This window comes from Notechis scutatus, chromosome 4 (assembly GCF_049901735.1).
Source record: "Notechis scutatus isolate UNSWTSFEM ecotype Mainland chromosome 4, rNotScu1.2, whole genome shotgun sequence".
In the NCBI taxonomy this organism is placed as follows: domain Eukaryota; kingdom Metazoa; phylum Chordata; class Lepidosauria; order Squamata; family Elapidae; genus Notechis; species Notechis scutatus.
Genome location: NC_142012.1, coordinates 19516628 through 19526253, shown reverse-complemented (window position 1 = coordinate 19526253; position 9626 = coordinate 19516628). Strand labels below are relative to the sequence as shown.

At 36.6% G+C, this 9626-nt stretch overlaps 1 non-coding gene across 1 annotated transcript; it reads right to left on the bottom strand.

Annotated features, from left to right (window-relative positions):
* Nucleotides 1-8747: 8747 nt before the first annotated feature.
* Nucleotides 8748-8854, bottom strand: LOC113415353 (U6 spliceosomal RNA). The gene has a single exon (XR_003371298.1). It is a non-coding gene; the product is annotated as a U6 spliceosomal RNA (small nuclear RNA).
* Between the last annotated feature and the right edge of the window lie 772 nt (nucleotides 8855-9626).

Genomic DNA, 9626 nt, shown 5'->3' with positions numbered 1-9626 from the left:
ATACTTTGATGTCTTATGTTTTGTTTGTCTTTAAAACCACTAAAACTTGTTTTATATATAAAAAAAGAATTGGAATGGAATGAGTGTTTTATTTACATATATATATAATCTTTTTTAAAGAATATAGTGTGTATTTTAAGAATGTATCAAGCAGAATTCGATTGGAAGTTATGTACTATATTGAATGTTATAATCTTAAAGGTATACATTGAAGCTTAAATAAGAGTTGAATGGATAAAATTAAAAGATATAAAGGCGTCATACTCCAATTAATAACTACGGAAGAAAATTTGTTTAATGAGAAAAAATAATATGAAATTGAAACAGGACAGACAAAAGTATAAATATAAAGATCTGAATTGAGATAAGATAATCAAAATAAAGTTGAGAAAATTAAAAGAGGGGAAAAACTATGTAGAAAATGTAAAACAGTAATAAGATATGGAATAGAACACAAGAGACACGATCAAGGCCGATCTAGAGATCGCGAAGGCAGACCCGACATACGTGGCAGACAGAGAGGCGTGGAAGCAGTACTCAAGGACATTAACGGACCTCGCCAGAGCGCGAGACAAACGCTGAAGAAAAAGAAGAAGAAGAAGAAGAAGAAGAAGAATAGAACACAAGAATGAGCATGAAACTGAATTTGTGTCTGTATGAAGAAGTGTAACCCGGGACCATGTTATTTAAAAAAAAAAAAAGTTTTTTTATTTGTATTATGGTTTTTTTGTGAAAACATAAATAAAATTTAAAAAAAAAATTCAAAGGATTTATTAGGAGCAAACATGTCCTGTATGAAGCCAATTCTGAGACACGTAATTACTATCACCTATGGCTCTGTTTTCCCTTTTGGTTTTAAACTGCCGCACTGCTACTTCAAATTTCTCTCCTCCCCACCACCCCATTCATCGCAACTCTAAAACAGGCATAGAAATTGTATGAGTTGACATTCTGTTTATGGCTTCAGGTGTGGGTGTATCAAGTGACAGGTTTTGTGATAGATCAATTACTTCTATGCAGGCACTATATTAATTCTTTTGGGGAGAAGTAAGAAACTTATCATTAGAACTAATGTATGTATGTATGTATGTATGTATGTATGTATGTATGTATGTATGTATGTATGTATGTACAATATGTAAGTATTACATTTTTATGCCACCCATCTCCCCTATAAAGTAACTCTTATTAACTATGTCAGAAAGTATTTTTTCAGCTGTGCTCTAAGAAATGTTGGCTTTTTTTCAGTGGGGATGTAGTTTAATGAGACAACGAAGGCAGATAAAACACTACAAAGGCATCTTAGCCATAAGTGTTAATGTTTCTTTCAATATGCTGCCATAATAGGCAGAGTAGTGCTTTCTGGAACACATTATCACAATTTCCATAGAAGTTCACTCCAAATATCCAGTTTTTCACTCTGATTTTATAAAATTGAATTGGACAGCATTTGGGGTGGGTGGAGGGCAGGGTATATTTTTAGACTGTGACGTCACAGTTGGACAGATTCATATAACTCAAATAAACGGAAGTATGGGGGTTGATTTGGAAGTTATTAAAAGCTATCTTTTTATCGAAAGCCTGTAGTATTCTTTTTTTTCCTGTGTGTCTGTGTGCATGCCAGTGTGTGTGAGTGTATGTGTGTGTGTGTGTGCATGCACACACATGACTTTAAGTCATTGTTGACTCTTAGCAATTTCCTGAACTAGTCCCTGCAATTTTCTAGAATTAAAATAATCTTTTTATTTAATGGCTGATGGAAATCTACACTACTAATTCTTGTCTGTATGCTGTCACATTGCTAGAGTAGATCTGGATGATTGCCAAAGACACCTCTCCCCCCAAAAAATGAGGAGTGTAGATATTACATACAGTTTGTGAGCTATAGATCCCTGCACTAGAGTATTTGCAAGTGTGACAAAAGTATTTTTGAAGCTGAAATACCAATATTCCTTAGCAGATGGTCTAATAAAGAAAAAAAAAATCCCCAGAGAAACAAGCTATCAGATAAATAAAAATTTTCATAAAAAGGAAAAAAAAAGTTTAACAATGATCACCAGGTTCATATTGCCAAATCCTATTGTGAATTTGAAAATAATGTGAAGCACTACAATTAGGTAGTGAATGATTGTGACTGCTTTGTCATCTCCCCAAAATTTAGCAGCTACAAAATGTGGAATATTCAATTTTCCCGTAATGCTGTATAAATTGGAAAAAGTATTGCAGATTTTAGGAAGAGGTGGACTGTGCCTATGTATTTTTCTCACAGAGACTGCTTGGTAGCCAAAGGGTTTTTAGCTGACAAACTGTATCTCTTATAGAAAGTATACCACGTTTTAAGCCACAGCTTTACACCTCTGGTGGCACAATGGTTAGAATGCAGTATTGCAGACAAACTCTTCCCGCAGCCAGGAGTTCAATTCTGAGAGGCACAAGGTTGACTCAGCCTTCCATCCTTCTGAGGTTGGTAAAATGAGGACCCAGATTGTTGGAGGAAATATGCTACCATTTGTAAGCCACTCAGAAAGTGCTGTAAAGTACTATGGGATGATATAGAAGTTTAAGTGTTGTTGCTATCTAGGCAAAGAAACTGCCTGTTACTTCAGCCTTAGATCTAACTATAAATCCTCCCTAAAGAGAATGGTTAAATACTTGTGTTTAATTATAAGAATTACTTTCCTCTTTTTGGGTTTAGAAAAATAATTAAATGATTAACAGAAGAGAAACATTTTTGTAAAGTTTTTGCATATTGCATAAGTACTGCAATAAAAGACACATGAGAAATTTCATGGAGCTTCAAAAGAAAATTTGCTCACCATTTTATCCTTATAAATGGGAGTCTGTTTTTGATAGAAACAAATGGAATGGAGAAGGGAGTGATGCAGTGGCCTAGAGGTGGAGCTCTCACCTCACAATCTCTCCTGTGAGTTTGATCCTAGGTCGAGGCAGATATTTTTCTCTCTGGGCATGATGAGAATATATCTGCCGAATATGACTCTGCATTGGCAACAGGAAGGGCATCCGGCCACTCAGCTCCACTCTGTTGCCCAGACTCTACCCTGCAAGGGATTATGGGGTCACTAAAAGATGATAATGATGATGAAATGGAATGGAGAAGAGAATCATCCCTACTGTAGTCAAGCCAAGGCTATCTGAACAGAGGCATGATAAGTAATCTGGTATTGAAGGATATTCTGGACTTCCACACTCAGAAGTCTCAGCCAGCCAAGGTAAGAGATGGTGTTTTTTTTTAAATATGATTTTCTGTACAGAAAAAATGTTCTCATGCATCTGAAAATACATATATAGCATTGGATCTCCTTTGATTATTGGGAACCTCATCTTCAATGGGGTCTCCAAAAACTGCATGAAAAAGCTGCACATGTTTAACAGTGTGTAAGGTGAGCGAAGGGTCACCTAAAATTGGGGATAGGGCAATGGACTTATTCCACATTGCTTCACACATCTAAAAGCTCATGCAGATTGAATAAAATCTGGACTTTAGAAGTTAGAAATGTTCAGTGAGATTTGTTGCCTGTCTAAAATAAAACTAAAAGGAGTTGTCTTTCTTATTTGTTTGTTTGTTTGTTTATAAAGATGCTTTATTATATTAGCTTTTCAGTCTGCACATATCCATGAAGGAAACAAAATAAGCAAACAAATAAATCCAATCTCTTTGCACCATTATTTATTGTATAATAGCAATAGAATTACGCCATCCACAAGTAGAAGAGGATTCTGAAGAGACCCTGTAGGTCAGAAGTGGGAACTATAGCCCCTTTATGACTTGTGGATTTCAATTCTACAAGACTTGAAGTCCACAAGTTATAAGAATTGTCATAAGAATTCTTTTTAAAAATCTTATTTTTTTATTCTTAATAAAAATCATGAGAATTGAAGAGTTGTACTTGAAGAACACTTGAAGTCTAAAAGTCATTAAAGGGCCACAGTTTCCCTTTCCTGTTCTAGGTAAAGCATCTATGTGAAGTTCTGCATAACCCTACATTAGAAGTCAATATGTGCCAAGGGCACCCAAGCAAAAGAGCATAACCTAGCAATTTGAGGTCAGGGTCACATGATGATAATAAGAAGAAAGATAGCAGAGATTATCAAACTCCAGTCTGTTAATTGCAGTATTGCTAAATCCAGTGTTCCATGTCTGTTGCCATTCTTTTGTGGGGGAGGTAAGATTTGAAATGTCCACATGTGATAAAATGTTGTAGGCTGGCTTCCCAGGAAGGAGGAGATGCATTTCAGAGGTATAAGAGACAGCTTAGTTCAGTTATTTTGGGTGAGAGAAAGAGGGTGAAGACAATCATTCCCCAAGAGTTATCAGAATATATGGTAGATCTAGATTTGGCAAGATTGATGTCAGGGCCTAAAACAAAGAAAGACATGTGGTGATTTTTTTCAAGCTCAGTTCTTTATTGTTGCCCATCTATAGATTGTTTGTCAAATTGAAGCATTCTACTATCTATTGTCAACTCTGAAGCGATTCTGGTGGAAGCCATGTTGTGCTGCCTCATAGCTGCCACAAAGCCTGAGAGAGGGAAGGGAGGGGGAAGATAACAGTCAAAACAAAAAGTTTTCCTGTGGGAACCAAGGTCATCATAACAGGTGGCTGGTGAAGGAGAAGAGGAGCCTGCCAGCTATATTCAATGAACAATGTGACTGGTGACACCTGTGGGAGGGGAGTTTTACTCTTTTAATTAGGTGAAAACTGTGGGAATCTTTAGAGTTGGTTTCCACTGGCTGTGCTGATATGATGTATCCAATAAACATTTTCTTTGGGGAATCTACCAGCCTCGGAATTCTGCTTTCCATGGGTTACTCGGAACCCTAACATCTATATCTACCATATACTCTGAACTGAGAATATGGTGGATATAGATAATAGATAGTAGAACTATGTGGAAATATCTTGACTGAGTTGCCTCTTATTTTCCTGGAATGCACCCCTCCCTCCTGGGAATCTAGCTTATTATATTCTATCACATTCCATACGTGCCTAATTGTTGGGATACATTCTCTGTGACAGCTGGAATGAAATAATAGAAATGTAGTACATTAGGCTTGGAATGGAAATTAAGTTCGGGACCTCTATAGTTTAGTTTAGCCATATCTAAAATGTAGCATTAATTGGAGAAAAAAGGTTCCTCTAAATTCTGCATTATTATGGCAAGCTCTGCGAGTTCTTGTTGAGTATTTATAATTACTTCACTGGTACCAAATTTTGAAACACAATTTACATGATAGATAATTAAGGGAATGTTAAGAAATGACAAGTGATAGTGAATTATACAGTCCATGTTTTTAATTACATTCTCTTGAACAACTGTAAATTCCTCAGAAAGATTTAGCTCTAAAAAGTAATGTTATGCAACTGGGATGGAACAAGCCTGCATTGAAACTGTTAACAGTGTGACAAATCACATCTTAATCTCTCATCTATGAAATCCATTCCCACTTCAACAGATAAAGGGTTGAATAATTTTATTCTGAAGGCAAGTGACTTATCTGTGAATAAATCTTTCATCCTCTTTTTATTGGTTTCAATCACAGCTCCTGCCATAGCTGACCCCTGGTATCCATTCTGCACATACTGCAGAATGTTATCTTAAATTGGATATCAGGAGATTATAGAATTATGACTTCAATGATTCAAATTTAAATTGTTTCTTTGAACTGATCTGTTGCAAGGGATAGGAATGGGGGAGGACTTCTAACATCCAACAAACAACAATCCTGTGACAAGCACGAGTCACTGAGTTAAGGCAATATTAACACTTTTGTTTCCAGCAATGTTTTGCCCATAAAATGAATTTGATATGCAGGACAGTATGATTTAACACTGCACCGAATGATCACACCTGGGTGACTTGGTAAATAGCAAATATGGTTCAATTATTTTACAAATTATTGGGTAAAGATCAATAACTAAAAATGATGTCCAATTAACTCCTTCCTTCCTTCCTTCCATCCATCCATCCATCTTTCCTTAATAGAATCAAGATCACATGAAGTGTTAATACCACTTTAATACCCTTGGTAAGACCACACTTGGAATACTGCATCCAGTTTTGGTTGCCACAATATAAATAAGATGTTGAGACTCTAGAAATAGTGAAGAAGACTAGCAATGATGATTAGAGGATTGGAGGCTAAAACATATAAAGAACGGTTGCTGGAATTGATACTCAACTCTAGTTTGATGAAAAGAAGGACAAGGGGTGACATGATAGCAAGTTCCAATATCTCAGGGGTTGCCACAAACTCCCTGTCAAGCTATTCTCCAAAGCACCTGAAGGCAGGACAAAAAGCAATGGATGGAAACTAATCAAGGAGAGAAGCAACTTAGAATTAAGAATACATTTCCTAACAATTAGAATAATTAACCAGTGGAAAACCTTCCCTCTAGAAATTGTGAATGGAAGTTTTTAAGAAGAGATTGGACAACCATTTGTCTGAAATGGTATAGGGTTTCCTGAAAAGTGGGACAGCAGGTTTTCTGAGAAGGCGATTAGACTAGAAAACCTCCAATAAAATATGTCTTTGGAGTTGTTTTTTCCTTTCTAAAATTGTTGAACTTCATAAAGTAATACAAAGGAGGCAAGGACTTTGCACAACATTCTTATGCACTCCTTTGCTATATGCTTTTTCCCCTCAATGCATTCAATGTGTTCATTTTTTTCAGTTCTATTCTAAACTGAATCATTCCCTCCAGTGACACAGAATTGATCAAAAAGTGTATGAATGGGAAAAGCCTGATTATTCAGAATCCCATTTTCCCTAGTTATACTAGACTTGCTGAATGAGGGCAAATGAGCATCACAAGTACAACAAAATTACAAATTAACAACCATTATCAATTCATTGGCTTGGCCATGCATTTCTCAAATGTTTAACTAACTCTTCCTGTCACATCTTGGAGTACAGTTCCTGGGGATGATAGGGGAAGTCTCTATCGATGTATATTTGAACGGCACTGGCCTGGAAATACAGCTGTCTTGTACTGCCTCAAGTTTTCCTGGACTTCCAACTGCTATTTCTGCTTTCAGTGTGAATGCATATGCCTACTTCATTAAATGTTTGCTCTGCTTAAATGAACACACTGAGCAAGGAGATTGTGAAAGGCAGCTTGGTGGTGAGGGGAAACAAAGAAAAAGAAAGGGAGGAGGGGAAAAACACAAAGAGACAGCCACGGAGGTAGAAAGAGTGTGGGGTGGGGGGGGGGTATGTGTGTGTGTGTGTAAAACAGACACTAGGGACAGAAGGATCCAAAAAGAAAGATGGAAAAAATATTATGGTTGGTTGCAGATCAGCCAAATGTTTAGCCTGGATTTTGCATTTTTATCCACCCATGAAATCCTTCTCAAGGACTAAACATAGGCAGATGTTGATTGTGTTAAAGTATCTTGCAGGTTGAAAGCTGTGTCAGTTTCAATTTGTAAGGCTGCCTGTCCTATCTAAGGGACTCTGGGAGAATCATAACAAATAAAAACAATAATTAAATAAAAACAATTTAAGAAATCCATACACAAACAATCTTCAATCACTAAAATAATTATTTTAAAATCATCAGTCAAGGCAAGTCAAGGCAAATTAAAAAAAAAAAAAGAGCTCTCTCCTTAGATCTTACCAGATGATACTCTTTGCTAGATGATACCAGGCCATCCTGTTCCTCAGGGGTGGGATTCTGCCACCCACCCCTGCTGTTTCCTGTGCTTTATGTCATTTTGTTAGAGCACAGTTGATTCATGTGGCAGAGTGGTTTGCCATGCCTCAGCTGTTTTATTCAGCTGCAGTTGAAGATAAGCATTGGCTTTTTAAAAATGTGGAGCGCACATTTGGTGTGCACACACTGAAAGTGCACGCTCACCAAACCGGTTGTTATACTGGTTGAATCGCACCCCTGCTGTTCCTGCTGGTCCAGATGGGATGGCTGGATGTAACTACAGAGAGGAGTGTGCCAGGTAGCGCTTCACAGTCATTATTAGCACTTAAATTAAACTCAGAAACACATTGGCAGCTTATGGAAGAGAGGTGTATTGTCCGCTGATCCAGAACTCTGAATAACTCTTTGTGCCACCATATTCTGTACCATCTGAAACATCTAGGTACTCTTCAAGGGCATCTCCATAGACAGGATATTATAGTAATCCATGTAATCCTCAGGCCATGGATGACATAGGCGAAACCTCCTGGTCCAAGAATGGGCACAATGGTGTATAAATAAAGTTGCACAAAGGCCATCCTAGTCACATCGGCCATCTATTCTTTAAGAGGAGGCGTGAGTCCAGGAGAATCCCCAGACTGCACTGGGTCTGTTTGGGGCGGGCAGTGCAACCCTATTCAGGCCAAAAATGTTATGTTCCTAGAGCCTTCATGTACCAGTCTTGTTAAGGTTGAGCTGAAGCTTCTTATCCCCCATCCAGACCTTTAGCCTCCAAATGCAAAGACAGGACCTTAGCAGCAATTGCTTCATTCACCAAGGATAGATATATAAAGCTGGGTATCACCAGCTCTCTCCAGGGAGAAAGAGAGGCCACTGTGTATCTTTAGCCTTGAGAATAAAGGTTGTAGACTTTCAGAGAAATGTTGGAAATGTAATCAGATACCAGGTTTGTACTATCATATGTAGTAGATATGTCCAAAGGCAAAAAAAAATACTGGACTAAAATGCATACATGGTTAGAAAAAGATATGATAAAGCAACATATAGATCTTAAACCAGAATTTTTTTTAAAAAAATTATGGAACGCTTCACGAATTTGTGCGTCATCCTTGCGTAGGGGCCATGCTAATCTTCTTTGTATCGTTCCAATTTTAGTATACGTGCTGCCGAAGCGAGCACAAACCAGAAATATTTTTGTTGGGCATCTTACCAGAACAGTATAATAAAGGAAATACATATCTAATTTTACATGTGTTTACAGCAGCAAGAATTGTGCTTGCACAACACTGGAAGAATGAAGAGATCCCTGCAGATGGAATGTTATAAAAAATATTAGAATGTGCAAAGATGGATAGTTAACACGTAAAAGAAAAGAAAAGGAAGAAACAGAATACTTCTTAATATGGGACTTGTTTTACCAATGGCTAACTAACAGAAAAAGAAGTTATAAACTAAAAAAGTTAAAAGGACAATTAATTATATACTGAATTATTTTTAGTATGGATAAGCTAATTTTACTATTATTATGTGATTATTATTGATATGTATACCATGATTATCATTATGATTATTGTTGTTTTTCAATTCAAAACCAGTTGTACCCAGACAAATATTGATTTTTATGTTTATGTAAAAAATGTACTAATAAAACATATTTTAAAAAGAGAGAGAGAATGAAGGTTGCAGAACAATATAATGACCCTTTTCAAATATCTGAAGTAACTTTGCACAGGGGCTCATGATGTCAGGTTTTTTTTTTTAAATGTATCTACAGTACAATGGTCTTAAATTACAAGAAAACAGATTCTGAATGTTTAGAAAAAACTTGGCAGGGTATCTAATTACTTAAAGAGGTGATATTGAAGCAAAGATCTGATACATATTAAGATTACGGTTTGCAGTAGGAAGTCATATAAAGTCTTTAAATAAAAATAAGTAAAACAGACAAAAA